Source organism: Pelobates fuscus, chromosome 3, assembly GCF_036172605.1.
Source record: "Pelobates fuscus isolate aPelFus1 chromosome 3, aPelFus1.pri, whole genome shotgun sequence".
NCBI classification, from domain to species: domain Eukaryota; kingdom Metazoa; phylum Chordata; class Amphibia; order Anura; family Pelobatidae; genus Pelobates; species Pelobates fuscus.
In genome coordinates, this window is record NC_086319.1 from 402,969,539 (window position 1) to 402,980,053 (window position 10,515).

Sequence of the window (10,515 nt, forward strand, 5' to 3'; positions counted from 1 at the left end):
GTCAGGCAGTGGTCTGAGGTGCTGGCACACCCAGCCTGGTTTTTATTACAGATGTTACAAATACAGGACCGCCCACAGGGAGGGATAAAACAACCAATCATATCACAGTTACATCCCACAGATTCCCTCCCCTTATCCTGTGAGGAAACTCAATTACCCATACAGTTAAAACATACTTTTTACCCAACTTTCATAACTCTAAAACCATACATCCAATCTCCATAAAAATAACATATTAAGACTCAGCATACTTTAAACATAAACATTCGCAATAATCATATAAATCCCTCCAGTATATGAAAAGTTAGACGGAAGTTCTTTTATAAAGTTTAAAACAGTGGAGCGCTTATGTGGTAACCCAGTATTATATTGTGCATACAAAAAAAGTAATATTCAAGCACTTAACTGGGATTTTTTTCTAGTGATATATTGGTGTCTTCTGTGCCTTTAAAATATAAAATTGCATATAGTGTAATAATGTTATTTTTATAAGCACAGGAAAAAAGGAAAAAATGGAAAAACTCACATATTCCAGAGCTAATATAACCTAGCTCTGGTATGGATTGCTTTTAGGTCCGTTCCTGGGCGACCTCCCCCTCTTTATTTCAGTACTGGCGTAGATCCAATGTTACCTCTCAAATAGAAACAGTATATAGTGAAGGTCCACTAGACCTGGATTACAATTCTTATATAAGTGAAAATATACTCACAAATGTAGAGCCTGTAACCTGGCTCAGTAAATCAGCTTAGTGTAGTTTGGGACTACACACCCATCTGTATAGATGCCGGAGACTTAAATTCGGTAAAAAAGTATTATTTTTATTTTTTCCAGATAGAAATAAAATTAAGTATAAAAAATACAATACCAAATCTATTAAAAAAGTCTATTCAAATAAAGAAACGCGTTTCACCGTTCAGTTTCGGCTTCCTCAGTCTTCTAATTCTGACTTCCTTGGTCTCCGTCTTTAAATGCTTCCTCCTCTTGTTCTCTATCAGCTGTTTTTCGTTCAATCTTCTTTTCGCGCTGTATTTGCGGTTCACGCCTCGGTTTCGATATGTGTGCGTGGACCGCATGACGTCATTACGTCAACATAAGAGTTCGTTTGCGGAAGGGCGTATTACAACGTTCCTCTCTCCCTTCTTCTTGTCTGCGTTTCATTTTGCGTTTCACCAATTGGGGGTTCATTTCACAGATAAAGAAAGAATTTATATTGAATCAATTTATTGTATTAAACATCTCTTTAGTGTATGGGAATATGTTTCTTATAGAGTATGTATAAGGTAGATAAATCCTATTACCTCTATTATATATATATACCGCATTATCTTTTTCTTACAAATGATCTTTTACATAAATTCAACATATTTTCCAAATTATTCAAATACATTAAATATCCTGATACATATATTAATCTAAAAAATGGTCAATCTAAAATAAATATTAAATATAAATGTCTAATCTCCTAAAAAATTTTAGCCGGTTTATAAAATTAATAGATCTTCTTTAAAAGAAAAGTGTTCCTTGATTTTAATAATATAGATATTATTATCATCTTCACTTTAGAAAGTGGCAAATCTCGAAATCACTGTTAAGTCCATATGGGGTCATTGTATTTAACATAAAAATTAATTCCATCTCTGCCTTTCCTATAATCTTATTAAAGTCCCCTCCTCTCCAGTCGTTTCGGATTTTCTTTATACCCATAAATTTCATGCCTATAGGGTTTTTTTGGTGGCAGATTCCAAAGTGAGCTGAAACGCTATGGTTTTCATAGCCCTTTAAAATATTTCTTGAGTGTTCCTCTATACGTGTATGTAGTGCTCTTGTTGTTCTCCCTACATATCTCAGCCCACATGGGCATTCTAATAGATATATTATGTTTTTAGTATGGCATGTAATAAATTCCTTAATTTTATGAATTTTCTTTTCTGAATGGAATTCTTTAATTATTCTTCTGTGATTGCCTGTTCTCTTACACGCCGTACACTGTCCGCAGCCATAAAATCCAATGTTGTTGTCTAGCCTAGATGGGATTTTTATTTCTCTTAAGTGACTTCTTACCAGACTACTTTTAATATTTCTAACACCCCTATGAACTATTCTTGGTTTTTCTGTCAAGATTTCTTTTAATGTTGGATCTTGCAACAGGATATGCCAATTTTTTTGTATTATATTTCTTACTTTTCTATTTTGATTGCTGAAATTGCATATGAAGGGAATACTACTTGGATGTGTGTTTTTCTTATTCATTTTATATTTCAATATATCTTCTCTATTTCTTGCTTTTATTTCTATTCTTGCTTGTTCTAATTTCTCTTCTTCATATCCTTTCTGTAGGAAATCATTCTTTATTTTCAGGGATTGTTCTTCATATAATTTCTGGTCTGTACAATTTCGTCTTATGCGGAGAAATTGTCCCTTAGGGGCATTCTCTAACCACGGAGAATAGTGGCAGCTATCTCTTTCAATGAAGCTATTAGTGTCTACTAGCTTGAAATGGTTTTTAGTTTTAATTTCTCCTTCTTCGATGTAAATGACTAAATCTAGAAAAATTACCTCTGTTTTACTCCAGACACTATTAAGTTCTATGCCCCATGCATTATTGTTCAAAAAAGTTAAAAAGGTTGTCAATTTCTCCTCTGTACCTCTCCAAATGAAAAAAATGTTGTCTATATAACGGCCATATGACACCAAGTCTGCCCCCCAGTCATGCTGTCCATATATGAAGGAATCTTCCCAATGGGCCATAAACAGATTTGCATAACTGGGTGCAAACTTGGTCCCCATGGCCGTTCCCTTTTCTTGAATGAAGAAATCGTTCCCATACCAAAAATAGTTATTAAATAATATTAATTCTATCCCTTCAATTACGAATTCAATTTGGTCCGGTAAAAGGTCTCCATTATCTTCCAAAAATGTCCTTACTGCCTCACAACCCCTAGAATGGGGGATGTTACTATATAATGCTGTAACATCGCTAGTTACTAAAAAGAAATTACTTTGCCAGCTACAATCTTTAATTAAATTCAGAACAGCTGTAGTGTCTCTAATATAGGATTTTGTTTTCTGTACTATCGGTTGGAGTTGAACATCTATATATTCTGATATTCTACTTGATATAGCGTCTATGCCTGCAATTATGGGTCTTCCTGGTGGATTTCTTTTTTGTCTTTAAAAAAATGGGGACCTTAGACCTTGTATCGACTACCGAGGGTTAAATTGTATAACTGTTAAAAATGCATATCCCATTCCTCTGCTTACTGAGCTGTTTGACACACTACAGGGTTCTACTGTATTCGCCAAACTAGATCTCAGGGGGGCTTATAATCTGGTCAGAATTTGCCAAGTGAATAAATGGAAGACAAACTTTAACACCAAAAGTGGGTATTATGCTGGTGGCGAAAGCTAAATCAATTAAACTTAGACATGTGCACCAGTGAAATTTCCGTTTTGTACAAATGATTTCGTACTAAATAAAAATTGCTTTTGTCAATCCAGAATTTCGTCCGTAAACCATTCATTTTCGAACAACATTCATTAGAAAATTATTTGTTTTCGGCCATCAGGATGAAAACAGCACTGTGCATGCACCAAAAACCCCCCCAAAAAAACAAGCAAGGAGGGAGTCGGCAGCGCTACCAGCTCCCTCCTTGTAATAAATAACCATTCCTACCCCCCTCTGCATTAAAACCTATGGGGGTCACTATGACCCCCATATTAATAAAAGAGAGGTTTAATCCTCCCGCATGCCGCGAGTAGGCAAATAAACAAATTGAAAACTACTAGTGACTGGTCAGCTATTAACCTGGCACAGGTTAAATCCTCCCACATGCCCCTAACTGTGCCAGGTCCCCCCCTTGTAGTAGTGACATGTCGCCTAAACAGCAAGCAGCCAGTGGCTAAGTCCTACTAGGACTTAGGTGTGCGAGTCTGACAGCATTACTGGTTTGTCTCCTCTCCCTTATTCTCCTATCTATATGGGATGTACTAACTCATACTAACTCATCCTGCAAGGTATCAGACAGACCCTCAATAAAGGCAGTAATAAGGAAGCTGTTATTCCACAATACTTCTGAAGATAACATACAGAATTCAATTGCATAATCAGCGACTGAACTATTACTCTGCTTAATTTTCTTGAGAGCTTTCCGGGCACTTCTCTCCTTGGGGGGATCAAATACCCTCTGATATGACATGATAAATTCGGAATAGTTATATACCAAGGGATTTTCCCACAAAGGGCCTTATCGGTCAGATGGTTCATGAGGAATGTAATCTTAGCCCTGTCTGAAGAAAACATTCTGGATGACAACTTGAAATAAACGGCTACCTGATTAAGAAAACCCCTGCAATGTGCTGGATCACCCCCATATCTAGGTGGAGGTGTGATATAGAAGGGCCAGGTCCTGCTGCTTGAGCAGATTCGGGAGGAGTCTGGTTGCTAGCGGAACTGGTTTGTGGTTCCTGCTGGGACATGCTGTCTTAGTCAGTATGGTTGGCAATGCTTGTGAAATTGGACCATCCTATGGTCCATTTGTTCCATACGTGCTGCATTATTGGCTAGCTGATGTCCTAACCCTGTAGGGTCCATCTCCCTGTTGTAAGGTCAGGATTGGGGTAACCCCTACACTCAGAAGGATATTAGCCAAAATAGAAGGAAAAACAGGATACGTATAATGGACCTTAGAGTGGACGGACTTAACATATGCCTAAAAAGGCAAGAAATCATAGTAATAAAGGATGCTTAGGTCAGGGAATACAGAAATACACAAAAACGAGAAAACAAGCCAAGGTCAAAGGGATACAGAAAGTCAGAATAGTGAAAATATGAAACCAGGTCAGCAACAGGAAAAACAGAATAATAATAAACGCATGTAACGGATCGCCGGGCACCCCGACTGGGTACCTCCGTTAAAGGATGCTCCTAGCATTTCCTGAGGACTCCAAGCACTCTGGCAGACACCACAATCACCGAACCGGAGAAGCATATAAATTCTATCAAGCATATGAATGCTGTACACAGCCGAATAGGAAAAACCCTGCGAAAAGGTTTACACTCCTAGCAGTCAAACTGGAACAGCATACAATAAATCCTCCCCCAATAATGAGACGACACTTCACTTTGAGGGTTAAGCACAAACTAATAATTTATTCACACAACTTTCTTATAAAGGCTTCTCCCATGCAAGGGAGGGATTTACAATAATTATTACAGCAGCCAATCATACCTGAGTTGCCACCCACACATCCCCTCCCCTTAGTGAGACACATAATCCCATTATTCCAGACACAAATTCCCTGGGTTTCTGGATGTACCCCTAAACATAGGGGTACCCCTTTAAATGTTACACCCCCTGGCAGCCCTGATCTGGGTGAGACACATATCCAAAAATCACGCAGATCAGACCAGGGGTTCGGGAATTATGGAATTAAAGTTTTGACCGACCGCACAGGCAAAGTATCCGAAAATAGTTCCATATACTTTGGCCCTGCGGTCAGTCCCAGAAAAGTGAATAAAACGACACGAATTGCCTGGGTTATGGAGCCTGAGGAGGATTCGTATGAATCCCCATAGGCGTGCGCACGGGGTGTGCCGGGTGTGCCTGGGCACACCCTAATCACTGCGGCACGCCTGTGAGTCCTGCAGGAACGCTGTTCCTGCAGGTACTCTGCCGCCCCCAAATGCTTTCCTCCTCCTCCCCCCGTCATGGGGGGGAGCAAGAGGTGATGGACACCTGGACACCCGGACACCCCCCCACCCCCTCCGGTCGGGCGGCTCTCTCCATACAACAAGCGGCGAGGGAGCTGTGTGCTCTCTGCTCCCTCTCGCCGCGCGCCGTTTGCTGATAATGGGAGCCGGAATATGACGTCATATTCCGGCTCCCAGCTACAGCAGACAGCCCGCGCGGTGAGAGGGAGCAGAGAGCACACAGCTCCCTCGCCGCTTGTTGTATGGAGAGAGCCGCCCGACCCACTGGACCCCAGGGACAAGTCCACGCCAGCTCTCCAGGTAGGGAGGCTGGGTGGACAATTTTTGTAAAAAAATAAATAATAATTTGTCAATGTGTGTGAGTGTGTGTGTCTGTGAATGTATGTATGTGTGAGTGTCTGTAAGTGTGTGTGTGTGTGTCTGTGAGTGTATGTGTTTGTAAGTGTGTATGTGTGTGTCTGTGTGCCTGTAAGTGTGTATGTGAATGTGTGTGTGTCTGTGAGTGTTTGTGTGTGTGTCTGTGAGTGTATGTGTCTGTAAGTGTGTGTGTATGTGTGTCTGTGAGTGTATGTGTCTGTAAGTGAGTGTGTGTCTGTGAATGTATGTGTGTGTGCCTATAAGTGTGTATGTGTGTCTGTGAATGTATGTGTGTGTGTGTCTGTGTCTGTAAGTGCGTGTGTCTGTGAATGTATGTGTGTGTCTGTGAGTGTATGTGTCTGTAAGTGAGTGTGTGTCTGTGAATGTATGTGTGTGTGCCTGTGTGTGTGTGTGTGTGCCTGTAAGTGTGTGTGTGTCTGTGAATGAATGTTGTGTGTCTGTGAATATATGTGTGTGTGTCTGAGTATGTGTGTGTGAGTGTGTGTACGCGTGTATATATATATATATATATATATACATATATATATATACACACACACACACACACACACACGAGTGTATATTTTTTTGGGGGGGTGGGAATCTTGGGAGAGATCCCACACTTTATTCCCCAGGACTTGACCCCTGCCGGCAGGGGAGATCTCCGGATCTCCCCTGTCGGCTCATGCAGAGCTGGCGCTATCTAAGTGCCGGCTCTGCTCTTAGCCTCCATGGGCCGGCGGGGAGATCAAAGATCTACCTCACCAGCAGCATGGAGGGAGGCAGGAGAGGACCCGGGGAGCTCTAGACAGAAGCTCCGCCAGGTTCCTCTCGCGAGATCTGAGCGTTGCCGCGGCAATGCTCAGATCTCGCGAGAGTGAACTCTAGGCCCGCAGGCTAGAGTTCACTCTCCCTTGGACAGCAAGGATCCCCCCTCCCTACATAAGGTAAGAAGGGAGGGGGTTATTTACTAATCTGCCCCCACCTTCACAATCCCTCCAAGCATACAGCACACACACACACACACACAGCACCTACACACATACAGCACCCTAACACAAACAGCGCGCACACACGGCACCCTCACATACACAGCACACAAACAGCACCCTCACACACACAGCACACTAACAGCACCCTCACAAACACACACAGCTCCCTCACACAAACAGCACACTCACAAATACACGACACAAACAGCACCCTCACACACACATATCACACAAACAGCACCCTCACACACACAGCACACTAACAGGCCCCAAACACACATACACAAACACCCTCACACTCACCACACTACCAGCACCCTCACACACAGCACACAAACAGCACCCTCACACACATAGCACACTACGAACACCCACACACACACAGCGCACCAGCAGCACACACAAACAGCAGTATATGTATGTGTGTGTATGTATATATATATATATATATATATATATACATGCGGCGTGTGTTTGTGCTTTAGGGTGCACACCCTAATGCAATAGGCTGCGCACGCCTATGTGAATCCCCTTGTTCGTGGGGTTCTATCTGGGTTTCTGCACGAATTGCTGGAAGTCTGGAGGTCTCAACGATTTTAGTTCCAGACACTCAACGGCAAAACACCACTGTTCGGGAGTTTAAGATGGCCGCCGCCACGTGTTCGTTTCCCGAATGGCGGCCACCCAGAGGACAAAACCCACACTGCACTGATTGTCAATTACCCGTTTGCAACATTGTTGCAAACGGTAATTGGAGGCACACTTATTCCTGGGTGGTCTGGTTGTTCGGTAGTTTCACTCAATATAATGAATGGAGTGATTCTACCGAACAATCAGTGGAATGCTGCATACTCATAACACTGTTTAGCCAAGCACATAGAAACATACATAATATTAAAGACAGCCTTACTGCAATCTGCTACAAAGTCTTAAAGGGGTATTGTCCCAAAAGTCACAGTATGTCCCTGGCTGTTCTTAAAGGGCCAGTAAGGGTATACACAATCCATTATGCCCAGTCAATGGATTTAAAGGGTCCCATCTTCCCGGGACCATAATCACTGGGCAGGAGGCGAGCAAGCAGTCCCCTCCAGGAAACTGGGGCAGACTCTACTACAGGGCCCAGTCCGCTACAACGCACTCTCAGGCTAACAAGAACAATGACAGGGTAATGATTATAGGTCTAGAAAGAATAATATTGGACACCATCATCACCCTGCACCAGGACACATAAAGGGGTGTAACCTATGCAAGACATCCAACAAATATGACATCACTAAAAGGTGAGTATAAAGTGTAACACCCACAGGGTCCTGTAATTTCAAAGGACGCCTGTAGGTGGTATGAGGTTGCAATGGAAATCTGGCAATTTTTGCAGAACTGGTTTATTAAGGCATGGCACATTGAATTTATACATAGACCCCCAGCATGGGGTCTCCATTCAAGGTAACATAAGCACACCCATTTGTCACTTTGTCTGGGGGATAATTGTGTCAACTCTCGGATAAACTAATTATCTCCCGAACACAGAAAGCCCCGAAGATACGTGTAATGCAGCAACGCACCCCCACATGCCATACATCCCTATAAAGGTCTCTCTGGAGCGCCCAATCTGTCCAAAAAGCGCTAACCCAAATTAGGTGGAAGTCCAAAGTTCAGCGAGACGCGGCCAGCCCCTGATCCGGCACAGAGTTCCAGAGTGCTTGGTAAAGTTTCCCTGTTACCTAAAAACGCAGCGCTTTCTGCATATACTAGGGGCTCCTCCAAGTCCTAGGTGTCATTCGATGCCTCACCCCCGCCTCTATTAACTTTCCAAATAGTGCTCTGAAAACCTCAGTGGCCCTCTGGCAGATAATCTGCAATCCTGAACCGGCAAGAGGGGATGCTGAGCTGGGAGATATGGCTGGAGGGTTAAAGGGACACTGTAGGCACCCAGACCACTTCTGCTCATTGGAGTGGTCTGGGTGCCAACTCCCACTACCCTTAACCCTGCAAGTGTAATTATTGCAGTTTTTCATAAACTGCAATATTTACATTGCAGGGTTAACTCCACCTCTAGTGGCTGTCTATTAGACAGCCACTAGAGGTCACTTCCTGGGTTCTGGCACAGGTTTCCTGTGCTAGAGCGTCGCTGGACGTCCTCACGCTGTGTGAGGACCTCCAGCGTCGCTCAAAACCCCATAGGAAAGCATTGAAATGATTTTTCAATGCTTTCCTATGGGGAGACGTAATGCGCATGTGCGGAATTTCCGCGCATGCGCATTATGTCTCCTCGGCCGGTGAGCGAGATTAGTCTCGCCCACCGGCCGACGTAATCACTAGGAGGAGCGTCGCGGAGGCGGAGACAGCGGCGAGGGACATCGCCGCTGTCCCAGGTAAGTCACTGAAGGGGTTTTCACCCCTTCAGTAACCGGGGATTGGTGGGTGGGAGGGAGAGGGACCCTCCAGTGCCAGAAAAACGGATCGTTTTTCTGGCACTGGAGTTTCCCTTTAAGAAATTCATGATATTTAGTCTTTTGAGAAGGAGAGGATGGCTGGGAAGTTTGGTATGCTAACACGGGACCAGGTGGCCCGTCACAACATGCAATTGTTCCTGACACACCTCCCCTACCCACTGGTGGCAAGTGGGAGCCAATATACAAACATTCCATTGTCCCCCTCCCCCGCCAGTTATTCCACCTGTGGGCATCCAGTGTGGAGTGTTAATATGATGTGAGTGTGTGTAGGTGAAGGGGGATGTTTTATTATGTGTGTCGGGGTTGTTCAGAGCAAGCTAGCCATTACGACAGAATTAAATATTGGATTGGAAAGAAAAAATAAGGCATGGTACCAAGGGCAAGGCATAAATGGTATTAAACTCAGCCTATGGCCTCCATTTAATTATGTTTATCAACAGTTTATCGGCTCCTGATAATCCATCCAACGGTTCTGGTCGATTACATTACCGCTGTTAAAGGCCTACCAGGATCAATATCAGTTCAAAACCTATATTTTACATTGGAAATATTGGCTTTGGAGAGTAAATTCCATTTATCGGGCAAATAATGTCTGATAAATATCTGAATCGAATTTGACACCTAAAAGTTATGTTATTGTCTATTTGACTACTGCAGTCTCGGAAGACTTGCTTGCTAGAGTGTTCTGATTGGTCGGCTTACAAGTAGTAGACATGCCGCCACTTGCGTCATGGCAAATGGGGGCATAATGGAGGTTTAAATCCTCCCTATACTAATATAGGGGAACCACCTAATCATATTAATCAAGAACTACTTTCAATTACTTCCTCCCACGGGCTATCCCAGTGGGCTAATTATCCAACCCATGTAGCTGGCAATACCCTCGACCTCATTTTCCTTATGCATGTACAGTATCTGTGACAAACTCCTCTTTTTTTACATGAGTTTTCCACACGCTCCTGGAGGAGCTTGCTCGCCAGCCTCCTGTCCACAGACAATGGA